This window comes from Tetrao urogallus, assembly GCF_951394365.1.
Source record: "Tetrao urogallus genome assembly, chromosome: 7".
Taxonomy (NCBI): Eukaryota; Metazoa; Chordata; class Aves; order Galliformes; family Phasianidae; genus Tetrao; species Tetrao urogallus.
The window spans coordinates 41530432-41545060 of record NC_136820.1 but is presented as its reverse complement, the minus strand read 5'-3'; the positions used below and the strand labels follow the sequence as shown (position 1 = coordinate 41545060).

Genomic DNA, 14629 nt, shown 5'->3' with positions numbered 1-14629 from the left:
CACAAGCTTTGAAAAAGCTACAATGACCTTCATTAGGTTAACAAACAATGGATTATTTGGAGTGCGTGGGCCCATGGAGGCTGGCGAAACACATTGCTGATTAGCATTTTCTATCATTAATGGGATTTTCCTAATCAAGCATATAAAGCACAAAAGATTTGAAACTGCTGCTATATTATTTCTGCAATATAAATGTTTTAGCTGATTTCTAAGCAGCAATGAGATCAACAGAAACAAAACAAAACAAATCTACCACAGATATACTAGAAAATAGTAGCTTCAAGATTCTTTGTCTGACTTTCTAATAGAATCTCTAATTGATCTTGGAGACAACCAAGTTTCTTGCTATTACTGTGACCCTTCATTATGTTTACAGTTTCTTTAGGTAACTTATTAAGTTTAAAAAATGCTTTTCTGCACACATGTTCTAAAAGAAAGTAATGGATAATTAGATAAGCAGGATGAAACAGATGCTTTTAGTCTTATTAGAGTTCAGGAAGGCCACATCACTGGAATACAGTCCTGGCTTTGGTGCTCAAGAGTAACTAAAACATCCAGGTTCTTCTTTACAAATGCGCGAGTGCACATGCACACACATATACATAAATACTAAATGCAGTACAAGCTATTCTGAATGCTAAAACGAGACAAGCTTTAAAATCACAAGATTTTTAAAATAACAACGTATTCTCTGCCCGTCCAGCAAGTGTGTCCGTTTTTGTGAAACTTGTCATACAGTTGAACACCAACGCTAGACTTCTACATTTGAAAAAGCATGAATGCTTAGGAGGGGACAAAGCGCAAAAAGAAGCAGAACTTCGGCAGTAACATCCAGCCAAACACAGCGGTGTGTATCTACTCTGGCTCTTCCGTCCTAGTGTTCAACCTTCAGCTGAGGAGACCATCTGCTAAGAGAACTGCATGCCCATTGCAATCCCAGCCACTCTGGTACATGGATGCTAAGTTAGTAACAAATGTACAAGGAGAGCTTTTGAGGGTGGGCCTGAAGTTGATAATTACATCAGGACACCTTCTAACGGTAACAGCTTTTCCTCAAGGGAAGCTCCCTTCTGGGGGACGGCTGCAATAAGCAATAAGGAGGTAAGATTCTCCAGGCCTCATTGCCAGTGTCCCGAGCAAACCTTTCGACCCTCGATAAAAAAAAAAAACAGCGCTTAAAATAACACCTACCCTGTGCTACTGTATCTCAAACTGCTCTACAAAAGAAGTCAGCTAAAATATCTGTATTTTTAAATGAGGAAAGTGAGAAGGAAGCACTTGAAATGATAACTGTCCCATATTTACCCAAGGAAGTGGTAGACTTGGCAAGAGGACCTATGTTTTTAAAGTTCAAACACACTGACTCTTTAAGCATGTTTATTCCTCTTTTGAACACTTCTGTCATGTGTTCTTAGCAGTCAGCTTCTCACAAACCAGACAGTAACTATAGATACCACTTCATTAAAATGTTTCTATTAACAAATGTATTTATTTCCATCTGAAAAATATAAAATATGAGCAATTTTTTCATTTAAGCTCTGTTAAACAAATTGCCATTCATTCTCCTTGCTCATTAAGACTGAATTCTTATGCATTCCAGATATGCCTTAATTTGAATAAAAACATGGTATTATTGTTTCATGATTGCAGCACAGTGATACCCTATGGATAACCATCACTCCAGTTTGGACGTATAGAGTGGCAATGCCATTTTAAACATGAAACTATGAGCTACAGGTGCTCAGATACCCATGGTAGTACATGTACACACAAATCAATACCGTGCTATAGTCACGTGCATCATTGCCCTGGCAACCAAATTTAAAAAAACAAATTAGTAAAATACAAAACCACCAAAATTTTCATTGTAGGGTCAGAATCGTATTTGTGAGACAAGTCCCTGTGCCTGGAAGCTGGAAGCAGAGCAGTTGCCCACAGCCCTCTGCTCTCCTGCTGGAATCCTTGGATCTCACCTCCCTGTTGGCCCTGGCTCTGCTCTCAGGTTCCCCTCCCGGCTCTCCTCAGCTCCATCCCACAACCTGTCTCCTGCCTGCTCTGCTCTGCCTCTCTCCCATCCTTCACTTCAGCACTCCCAAGACCCTCAGCCTCCTGCCTGCACCAGCACTCTCCAGGCTGCTCTCCTCCTCATCCTCCTGACAAGGTCCAACTCCTCACTGCTGACTGGGCAGTGCGTTTTCACCCTGATTTTTTTTCCAATCCATATTTACAATTGACTGTTGAGGACTAGCAAACATCAAGCATGCACCAACCAATCCTCCTTTCACTGAACAAGTTCATTTGTTATTTCACATCTTCCAGACTCCCTTCAGGCACAATGGGAAGAATGCCAGTTCTGAAATGCGAGGGACAGTACAAATGGAAGAGGATCCAGCCCTCCTAGGATGAAGATTGCCTGGTCAAACTGAACACAGGACCAAGGCTTGGTAACTCCATAATCTTATATCTACCTCCTTATTTTTGATTTGTGCCGCAGCTTCTGTGACTTTCAGCCACAGCTGCATGCTGTGTTCATTCAGTTGCGCTCCCCACAGTGATCACTGATCGACGATACCAGAGAATCACAGAATCATTAAGGTCAGAAAGACCAATAAGATCATCCAGTTCAACCATCAACCCATCCCCACCATACCTTTCACCATGTTCCTCAGTGCCACATCCACACTTTCCTTAAACACCTCCAGGGACAGTGACCACTTGCTGGGCAGCCTGTGCCCAGCAAAGAAGAAACTTCTAATACCCAACCTGACCCTCTCCCAGAACAACTTAAAGCCATTCCCTCCTGTCTGATTTCTAGTCCAGCTTTAAAATTGCATATTCTCTTTCATTCCATAGTGTCAGATTTCATGTTTTTAGACGTGGAAGTACTTCCACAATAAAAGTATCTCTGTATTACCACCCTTCTTTGAAGTTGTCACGCTTTAAAAGCAGACAGTGGTTAGAAACACAGACACCATGGACAAATAAGATACTATAATACATCCAAGAAAGAGGACTGTCTGAAATAATATAGAATACATTATGAAAGTTTCCTTTTCAATTGAAATGTTTATTTGTTGATCTATTGTCAGTTCCTGAACACAAACATATCCAATCTTGATGGATTGTTACCATAACATACGTGTAAATTTTTTCAAGAGAAAGATAATTGCCTTAAATAAAATAATAAGAACAAATTTCTCCAAATCTTGCTTTTTTCCAGGAAAGTGCCAGTGCCTATTAGTGTTCTCATTTTGTTCTCAGTCTTTACGGAAACAGCACAGGTGAAAAGCAAACGATAAAAGCAGGAACCACAGTTATGTTGCTCAGTGCAGTGAGCGCTCAATTTAATGCTCGGTGATCTCAAAGCCTGATGGATGCTGCAGGTTCTCACTACACACGCATGTTTTGAAATGAAATTTCAGGCCGGGACTTTAAATTACTTTGGGGCACTTGTGAAAAATCTGTCACAGGAAATAATGCAATCAATAATTGCTCTCAAATCCACAGACTGAAACAGGTTGTCGGTGAGTGCCTTCCCTTTACCCATGATTTTCTGCCCTCTAAAGATTCAATTTTCTGTAAGACTTGTTTATTGCTGATGACTCAAGTTCAGTGTCAGCATCTTGGCAAGAGGGATTTGAATGAAACAAAGCTCCTCATAAAGAGAACTGTGACTCATTTTCTTCTCCCACTCATGATGCAGACAGTCTCCCTGTCTGCTCTTCCAAAAATACGCCAAGAGACAAAGGACTTCATTTTGGATGGTGCAAATACAGAGATATAAAACTGCACGACTCTATTTCATGCAACATGTACAGGAACACAGAAACATCCACGTCAGAAGCTGTTTGCTTTTCCAATGTCTTTTTAAAAAGATGTTCAACCTCATTCTTGACTTAAAAATCTAATTAGAAAAATGGTGAGGAAACAAATGGCGGACCATGGCACTGGTCAGAAAAACTAATGGCCTTTGAACACTTTCACTGCAAGCAGTAACATAAATTACACTACTGCTCCAACGCCTCCAAGGGAAATGCGTTGCAACTTAAAGGTTCGCCCACACTGAACCGCATTCTCTTTTCCCTCGAGGATACATTTTGTCCCTGCACGTTGCAAGCACAGCAGAAAATGGCTGAATTTCAGTGACAGAAAAGGAAGCTTCTCCTGTGTACTTCATAGCTTATAATAGTTTCTAAAGCAGCTTCCAGTTCAGGAATGGATATTTAAATATACAACACTACTAACAGATAAAATAAACCACTTTAGCACCACTAAAACAACACAGATACAAGGCCTTTTCAATTTTAAAGGCATTCCTGTTCAAAATAAATACTTTCTTCTCATTCTCTGCGTACACAAATGAAGTATCTGCCATGGAATCTACTCATGTCGGAGTTGGAATTTGAATTCTGCATTAGTGACGAAGCAAGCCAGCAGCGCCTCGTTTTACACAGCATTCTAGTATCTCCACCCCGAATCCCAAGCATCCCTCCCCACCTTCCCACTTACATTCTGGTCCCAAAGCCTCCAGCACAGCAGTGCCCCAGGCCTGGCAGGCCCCAGAGCTGTGCGCCCAGCCTGCTGAGCTGCCCGGGAACCACGGCGTTGTGCCGCACGACTTTTATGGCCTGCATGATTGTAACGTAAACAGAGGCCGGTTTCACGGGGAAGGTTTCCATTCTCAGTGTCAGAGTTTATTTCATTATTTAAAGCTTTAACGAACACTTTACATAATGACAGCAATCCTTGCCATTTTTGGAATTTTATGGCTGTTGGGACCCTTCATAATGTTGTTTTCCTTCCTTTATTGCTTTATAAGGCTTATAGGGCACCCTTGAAGTGTATATCCTTTTTGCAGCTGCTGGAAGCTCATCTTTCATCTCCCCACTCGCTTTCCTGTTGCCTATGAGGCATTTGCTTGTTCTAGTTATTCTCCCCGTCTCTAACACAAACCTTGCAGAGTCAGATCTTGCTGAAGATAAAAATAAAATACAATTCTGAAAAATATGCCTAAGGAAACACTTCTGACAAATGTTATTTAATAGACAGGCTTCATATTTCAAGTAAGAAATGCTCCCTAAAGAAGGACAATTACTGCCATAATTCCACTTATCATTATTTAGAATGTAGAGTTCAGAGGGAAGCAGTCAGTTCCACAGTGCTGGGTACTGCACCAGCTTCTGCCCTGATGTTTTCTCAGCCCTGCAAATGTCTTGGAAAAAATAGAATCCTTGAGGAGGAACATATAATAGGTATATGAAACAAAGCAAAAAATACATGATCTGAACCAGACTGCAAGCATAGTTCCTCCTCTGTTCAGAATAATGCAGTCACGCTTTCCAAAAGGGAAAACTTGCAATAGCTAAGTACATTTATCTTGCTAAATCCATAGGAAGCAGCCCATGCTCCTGATCTTGTATTTTTAACTGTTATTTTTCATTTGATCAATACTGATCTTAAGCAAAATTCCAAATGGGTTTAACTTTGGAAGAGAATGCAGCTCTTCTAAAAAGCAACAGATTTCTAATGGCTGCAGAGCTCTTCACAAATTTCAATTCAGAATAGAAGCTTGGAACTCCTGTTTTCATATGTTAGATAAAAGAAATACGAACATTTTTTATCTGGTATATTGCAACTTCCTCCTTGTTTATTTGGGTTCATCATATAACTCTTGTATTTGAGATTAGTTATGCTAGTCAATAATACAAGTGTTTCAGCAGTGATCAAAATAATTTTATTTTGTCCGCTGCAGGTTAAAGACATTATGCGGACGTAAAAAAAAAAAAAAAAAAACAAAAATAGGTATTTACAGTAGTTGTATTATCGTATTAGAATGCCAAAGTCTCTTCCCACAGTTTCTGTAAACATAGAACTTCTTCAGGGCAAAATAAAACCTTCATACAAATACACATTTCCACACACTTTGACAGCTGGATGCAAAGGCAGGAATGCAAATTTCTTAATGGCCACTGTGAAACTGGAATAGGAATACTGCCTTTCACACCATCAGAAGACCATGGTGATTGTGGAAGAACACTGAGGAGCTGTAAGTAGTTGTGATCAGGAACTTGAATTACCACGACTGTGCTGAGTGACCCATACCTCTCTCAAAACACATCACCAGGGAGATCACCTAACTCAGTATCTGGTATACCATTTTTGCAGACCTTGTTTTGTTAAATAGCACTATGACATTTTGAAGAGTTAAAAGAAGTTAGCATTTATGAAGCATAACAACTGTTTTCCACGGCAATATTCATATTTTTCTGTTGAAATCTCCAAATGCTCAAGTTTAATAATGCGAACTACATTATGTGATGTCCTAGAAAACCTACATAAATACAGAAGTTCCAATGAGCAACTCTCCTGACCACCTGATCCACTCCCATTTCACCTCAATTCCAACCACAAGCCTTGTTGCATTGCCAGTCAGCAGTAACCCACGGTTTTTTTCAAGTAACAGTGGAATAACTCGGATTTCTTTCAAAAAAAAAAAAAAAGAAAAAAGAAAAAAAAAAAATCAAACAAAACCCAACCCTGAAGTACAGAAATATACTAATTTTAAAAGCATACAGAAGGGAAAGACCTCCTCAGACACACCACCCAGCAGCATGCTGTGCAAGAACAGCAGCAATCAAAGCAAAGAGAACACTCTGAGAACAACATTAAGCACTTGCTCACATCCCCTCTTTTGGTCTGAGCAGATTTTTAACTGTTCAGGGCAAAACAAAACTGCCTTAGAGATGTCAGAGTTCCCTTCTCAGAATGCCCTTTGAGACATGGTTATCTCTGGATTTACTGAAAGGATGAGATGTTGGTTCAAATAGTCTCTGGAGGAGAAAGGAAGTTGAGTTTTACATACTCCAAAATCTAGAGTGTCCAGTGAAGGCATTTTGTCCAGCAGTGTTTTTGACACGAACGCCATTTGCCCAAAATACTGGCTATCTCAACAATGCAAACACCTCAGTTCTGCACTGTGCTTAGCATCTTCTACACTGTTCAACTGGTTTCCAGCTTACTTAGGTTATCTTTAAACTTTATTCCAATCCCTATTATAAGGGTTATTTCCTTTTTTCTTTGATCTTTTAGATATGTAAAACTAACCCATTATTTGTTCCTTTAAAGTACCCAACCATTTTCAGACATTCTTCATTTTGTTCCAGTGCATCCTTCACTCTATTAAGCTGAGTCTAACCTTTTTCATATATTAATTAGAATGCACTCATGGTTTTGTAAATCAGACAGGTCTGCAAGAATTAACTGACTGTTAATTACCACTGATCTGAAAGAAAACAGCTTTTGCTCCTCTAGTTTATAGGAACACCAAGGCACATCTACACATCAGCCAATGATCTTTTGAAACTGCAAATCTCAACTATGAATTTACTGTGAATTTGTTCAACTACTACACTGAGGTAATCAGGTAGCAGAAGAATATACATATATATTTTTGTAATCATGAGTTCTTCACGACTTGCCAAAAGTTTCAAAATAGCTTTATATGATGTTAATAACCATTATTTTCCAAACCATTTCTGAACAGTAACAGGCATCCATAAACATACACCTCCTGGAACTACTTCTTTTCTTACTACTCTGAGAGAAATAAATATTCACTACAATTAATTTGCAATTCAAAGATAAAAGAGTTCAGATTTTTGCCCACATTCAAAACTGAGGCCTCAAAACTGAGGGTGATATACATAGAATAAATTCAGTAGAATGGATTTAATCTCCATCAATAAAAATTAGAAAATACCTGTTCTTATAATGTAAATTAAATATTTTCCTCTGACCTAAAGAAATAAAAAAAATGAATCCTTATTTCACAACTTGCAAATGCAATTTAGGCCATTACTTTAGCACACATTTTGTTGACAGTTTATTTGATACAGCAGCCAGATATGATAAAATAAAGAGCTATTCAGAGGCACCTGCAATACAAGTTAATAGGGTACATAGATCACTTCACATGTTCTTTGTAAAAAATTACATTTGAAAACTGCTGCTTATATAATTTCTTCCTGAACTGAATACACGTAATGAATTTTTTCACTTCCAAATAACCTAACTTATATTCCTGCCATTATCCCACTTTGCTCCAGAAGGATCGCAAACAGCAAAATGAATTAAGCACACGTCATTTGCACACTCAACTCTATTCCAAGTGTGTTACTTAAAGAACAGAAGAGCACTAAAGCAGCTCAAAGCTCTCCTGTTGTGTGGGTATGTAGCGTTCATGTAGTACTGAAAATATGCATCCTTTCACCACGGACTTTCTTACCAAGAAGCTGACTCAGATTCTAATCTCTCAAGCTGAGAAACAACTCACAAGGAAAAACAGTCACACACCTTCAATTACCTCAAGGCACAATCAATGCGCCCGTCCTCTGCAGCTTTCACAATATTTGACAATTCCATTTTTGCCTGCTGTAGCACCTCCAAAGGCTCCTAAAGGTCTGCAGCACTATTACAGACATGATGTGACAGCTCATACTGATGTTAGCACACAGCAGCTGTTCTCATAGGAGGCATTAACCTCTAGTGACTGTGAAATATGGCACTTGGAAATCTGCAAGTTTCTGCTAGGTTTGATGCACACACTTCTGTACAGTATAGAAATCAGATCACCATACTCTCTCTCATTTGTCTTTTTAGAGATTTATGATGTTTCACCTATTTCCAACTTGTTATCACTCTTGATCAAGATACAGAAATTAGGAATGTGAATAGATGTTTAGATCAACACATCAAAACATGTACATGAGCTGGCAGCTTGCTAATTATTATCACAAATGTTTCTTAATTCACTGGTCCGCATGTATTACCATTGCAGCCTACCGAACTGTATGAATCAGCAGGCTGATCAGCAAACATGCCAGCCTGCTGATCAAAGGAGCACCAATAACGTCCTTCACAAAAGCAATAAGCCCATTTATTTTTATAGGTGCAGTACTTTAGAAGTGCCAACAAAGATCATCTATCCTGTAGATGAGCAACAAGAGCCATCATTCCACACTGTTGTTAAATCCCAGCTGAGGAGTGCACTAGCAGAGCATGGGAGGGCAGTCATTCTTACAAAACCAAAAATGCCAGAATTGAGGTAGGATTTACAGCCTCTTGTAAATATGCCCAAGACTCCAAATTTTTGGCATAGCTCAGCTGCAGACCAAGGGCAGCCCTGCACTGGGGGCCATGTGCTGCTCGAGCTCTGGGCAGCTGCACTCAGGACTGATGATTCTACAACTGCACTGCAAAGGTCTTTCATCATCCACTGCTGCTCAGTGCTCAAAAGGCTGATCATATATTTTAATTTACCCTCATTAATCATCTGCTATCTCAGGTATTGCTCATTCTAGCATCATCACTGATCAGCTGCTGTCCATCTAAAGTCTTCCATGGCTGAGGCCATAGCTGTTCCCATACAGCACACAGGCTGGAGCATTTCACTGTCTGGCCCTCTTAGGAATGCCTCACAGTTTTCATCTGTTGTCAGCACTACTGGATATTTTACTTGCAAGACAGTGAATTTACGGTTTCTTATCACGACAGTACCACAGAGCTTGTCTCTCTGTCTGAACTTCTCAGCTTTCACTAAAATCTTCATTTTTATAATTCAAACATGGATAGCACGAAAACCATCAGATGCTTTTATTCAGTAGCTAAAAGGTGATTCCCATTCTATTTACATAATTCAAATAGTAAGAGGCATTGGAGCACCTTGACACGTCGGATTGAAAGATGCAGCACCTTTGTGTATCCCAGAACAGAAATAATGGCTTTTACCCCTCTGCAATGATGCTGTGCTTTGGACAGCTGAAGAGGCAGTCATTAATTTTTATGACTGTTTGCAGAACTGGAAAAGAATGTAAGAAGCACAGGAACTGTCACAGTGGATCCTGTCCAACGCTCTTTCACTTCTTTCAGCACTCAGAGTGGTTGTTACTTAGAGGGGAGAAGAAGGTAAAGAGTTTCAAGTGGGAAATGTAAATAATATGCCCTCCTTCTCCTCACAGTGTCATTTGATCAAAAGTTGCTGCAGCGTCACCTCAAGCCCAGAGCCACTACAAAAACATTTCAGCAGTAGCTGCTACATCTCAGACTACCTTTTGCTGCCCAAATTAAACTGGAATCCCCTTTTGAATCTCACCGAAATCCTCACTGAAAGTCTTGGCCTCAACAACTTGCCACGAAGAATCAATGCCACAATGTAATTACGCTCTGCATAGATTTGCCTACTTTTAAGTTAATTAAATACTCCCCTACCCTCTGCCATGAAGAATTCATGACATGCCTTCTCTACAGCATTCGTTATTTGATGCACTTTTTTCAATTTGGCTTTTCACAAGGTAATTAATGCCAGACTTTCAACAAGCTCAAGATTCTTTCCATGCCATTTGCCATTCTCGGGTCATTCTCCAGAGGTGAAGGCATTATTATGTCCATACCCAGAGCAATGGCCCCAGACCTGCACCGTGCCTCTCACTGCACCCAGGTGCTGACACACATCAGCTCTGTTTTCACCCACCTGGTTCCATCCAAGAAACCCTACCAACAAATTATCAGTCCATTAATCAGTGAGTGCATTTTCTCAACATTTTAAAAGCTCCAAAAAGCAAAAATTAGTAAAATCTAACTGAGAAAAGCTGATACATCTAATTTTATTGTAAGGGTAAGACTCCAGTGACTGAAGCCAGAGCTTTAAAAGAAAAAAATAAATTAAACTATTCATTCTGATCCATAGGTTCCATATAGAACATGTTTTTCATGTTTTTGAGGCCTTCATACACCAGAAAAAAAGAATAAAGTTTCTCCTTCACAAATTTACAGTATCTGTATTATTTAATTCTCTATCATTATTATCAGCTTGTGATTTTAATAGCATCCACCATGTCATCCTCAGGATCAATTTTTGGTTGGTTGCTTGGTTTTCTCTTCTTTATACTATCCTCTGTTTTCCTCGCCTGCCTATTTCTGACTTTGAAGAGCTCTGATGTAAAGCCATTATTTCTTTAGGATGGCATAACTTTGGATCTTTTCATTCTCTCTGTACTGAAGCAGAGAGGCTTGCACACCCTTCTCAATCTAGGCTATCTTTTCTGAAAAGTAAAAGCAGAAGAAATAACAAGAAGACTGAAGAGTTTGTGAAGACAAAGGCATAGTTTGGCTTCCTCAAGGTTAGAAAGATGACTTTAGCTAATAAAATAAAGAATGTTTTTCCCTTGTTTCATGTTAGGGTTCTGTTCCAAATCTATCACTAGCAGTGACAGCACTGCACCATGCACTAATTAACCCTTTCCCTACAATTTCTCTCCAAAAAGTATTCATGCTGTGCTGAATGTGTGAGGATTTCTAAACATTTCAGTATTTTGTGATTTAAAATCTGGTTTCATTTTTTTCATCTTGTTCTGAAACGCAATGCCTGAGCCCCTGCATATAATACAGAACCAAACTCGGAGAGCCTTGCAGGAGCAACACAGACCAACAGCATGTCTTATCCCCCGTGGCCACCACTTTACTGCTTATTTAAGAAGCTGGATGATACAATCTCAGAAAAAAAATCATTTAAAAGCAAAAAGCAACACGGCCAAGCACCCACAGGCAAAATATTTGCTGTTTTATTTAGACATGGTTACTGTTATACAAGAATGCTGCAGCCAGTGTCCAGATTGTTTGTATACTCAAGGCATGTCCAAGTGAGTCTGGCTGATGTAGTGAAAAATTCAGCCAAATTCAGGGGTATATTTTCCCTGCTGTAACTGTCATCACTACCAACAATACTGCTCTCAACAACAGCACATTTTATTGTCAGTAGTGCAACAGGACAAAGTGCTATTTTACTGTCGATCCAAGTCTGTGATGGTTCTTCCAATCACAATGGCACGACTGCACGTACCTTTACCACCAGTGGGCCACTGCTGGTGATAATGTACAAAGAGAAGGAGCATGAACAGCAAGGATACAAGTCTAAATGTGAAAAACAAAACATATCAACTACAATGTTTTCATTAGGCTCCCACCTGCTAGAACAACCTCTATAAAGCTAACAGCTTCTAAGGGCAAACACTGGAATGTCTTTTCATTGAATTATTCTAATTCACAACACTGAGATTCCAACTTCAGACCAAGGACCTACAGTGTCCAGGATTCATTTTTAAAGTATCTATGAAGTCACAGAGGAGAAATCCCCTTTTTCTTTGCCCCCCATGATGAAAGAATGACCTTTGCTGGGCACTCTAGGCTAGATGCACACCGTGCCCGTGTCCTCGCTGGTACGCCAAGGCCACGGTTTGGCTCTGTTTGTGCATGGAGGGAATGTGAGATGGAATGTTCAGCCAATCTGCTAACTGTTGTAAATCACAGAGAGGTCTTCAGGCAAGCAGGCTGATCACTTCCAGGACTACCTCATGGACACAGAGTTCTCAGAGAACATGGTAAAACCTGTGCTGCAGCCTCCAGCAAAGCTGGGGACTGCATGTGGGAGCTGGATAATAGGGGAAAGGAATATAATAAGGGAAATAATCAATGCATGCATTATTGTGTATAAATACTAAATAATAATAAGTGGAAATTAAGAAAATAATATTGGAAAGTCCCTGTTATAGCTATCAAGCATCAAGCAGGGCTGATATACGGAACTATAGTAAGCTTAAAAACAGACTGAAATGGCTCTATGTTCTAGGGCAAAGTGGAAAGGCATCCATAGCTGTAACCCTGCAGTCCAAATGGCACTGAAACACAGAATCACAGAAACACCAACGTTGGAAAAGACCTACAAGATCATCCAGTTCAACTATCCACCTATCACCAATAGATCTCACTAAACCATATTCCTCAACACAAAATCCAATTGATCGTTGAACACCTCCAGGGTCGGTGACTCCACCACCTCCCTGCGCAGCCCATTCCAGTACCTGACCACTCTTTCAGAGACGTAGTATTTCCTAACATCCAGCCTAAATCTCCCCTGGTGCAGTTTGAAGCCATTCCCTCTAGTCCTATCATCAGTTACTCAAGAGAAGAGGCTGACCCCCAGCTCACTACAACTCCCTTCAGGTAGTTATAGAGAGCAATGAGGTCTCCCCTGAGCCTCCTCTTCTCCGGACTGAACAATCCCAGCTCCCTCAGCTGCTCCTCATAAGCCCTGTGCTCCAGACCCCTCGCCAGCTTTGTCCTTCTTTGAACCCACTCCAGAGCCTCAGTGTCTTTCTCACAATGGGGGGCACAACCCAGGGCACAGACTGCAGGTCTGTGAACCTTAGCAAACCGTGCATTTGGTCATGAAAATTCAAAAGGTTGCAAAGCTTTAGTAACCACGGCACATTTGACAACACAAAATGTTTTCACTTATACTAACCTAACATAGTACAACATTTGCTCTTCTTTCAGTATGCTCCCTTGCTTTTAACAAGCAACAGTCCCAATACTGACCCAAAAAAGCCTCAGGAAGCCCAATCTCCTGTGTACTGCTTTGCAGTTACTTGCATCCATTATTTGCTCCCACAAAAATAAATGCTGATGTGCTTGAAAAATGTGACATTATTTTCTGATGTTAATGAGTTTTCCTATGTAAATCTCTGTACAATTTATGTGCTGTTCTTCCTAGAAACTCTGAACTCTCTCTTCATTGTAGGTGCAGTTCCACAACAAATACTGAGATTTACACTCAGATTTTATAACACAACATAAGGGAACTTCTCTGGTTTATGCTCCTGACTTCACAGACACCAGAAATCTTCTATCCAGGCCAAGCTCAGCCCTCAAGATGGATGCAAAAGAGACATACTGAAATAACTAAAGGGACCTCCAGGTAGTGGAAGGACATTTCCGCACACTTCAGAAACCACATAAAAAATACTTGGTCACAGGTGCAGACGGCTCTGTCATGTTACTCATCGTGATTTTATCTCACAGGAAGAAAAACATGGAAGATGATTTATCCCTGAACTCCTACCTCTTTGGCACCCAAGCATAGGCAAGCTGATGGCAAATCACTGCTTTATATAAATGTTCCTTCAGCTCCTCCAGAGAAAAACAGGGCAATTCCAAAAAAACATGAACTAAAAACATATTAAAATCATTCTTTAAACCTAGGAGAACTATACTACACTCATTTCAGAAAATTTTACAGAAGGACAACTTTTCAGAAGAAATGGTGTTAGAGATCTTGCCTTCTTAATACAACTAATACAGAAAGTATTTCACCTTTTTCTATTTGCATGCATTTCCAATACACAGGTCCTGCTAAGCAGCATAGGGATGAATCTGGCTGAAATTGTTTCACAAAACAGATGTTGCAAAAGCCATGGAAATTACAGACTCAACACATCCATCTACCTCTTACAGGATTTGCTTGACAACCAGTAGCTCGTGCCTCCTTCAGCCTGAGCCTGAAGTGCAGGTCCACTGTCATTGCTCTTTTCTATAAAAGACTGCAGCAATATCCCATTTAAATATTTCAATTTCAAATGGTAAATAATTATCAACAGCATCAGAGCATCACATACTCTTTTTACACTTCTTTTTGTATATGAGGAAATAAAGCGTAACTTGCCAAAAACTATATGGGCAATCCTACAGAAGATGAGAATTGAATGCAGACCTCCAGCTGTTACTCAGTCCTACTAAA

At 39.9% G+C, this 14629-nt stretch overlaps 1 protein-coding gene across 1 annotated transcript in view; it reads right to left on the bottom strand.

Annotated features, from left to right (window-relative positions):
- DIP2C (disco interacting protein 2 homolog C) overlaps positions 1 to 14629 on the bottom strand; it is a gene marked incomplete at both ends in the record, with an annotated part of 288528 nt that overhangs the window by 135802 nt on the left and 138097 nt on the right. The window lies entirely within an intron of this gene.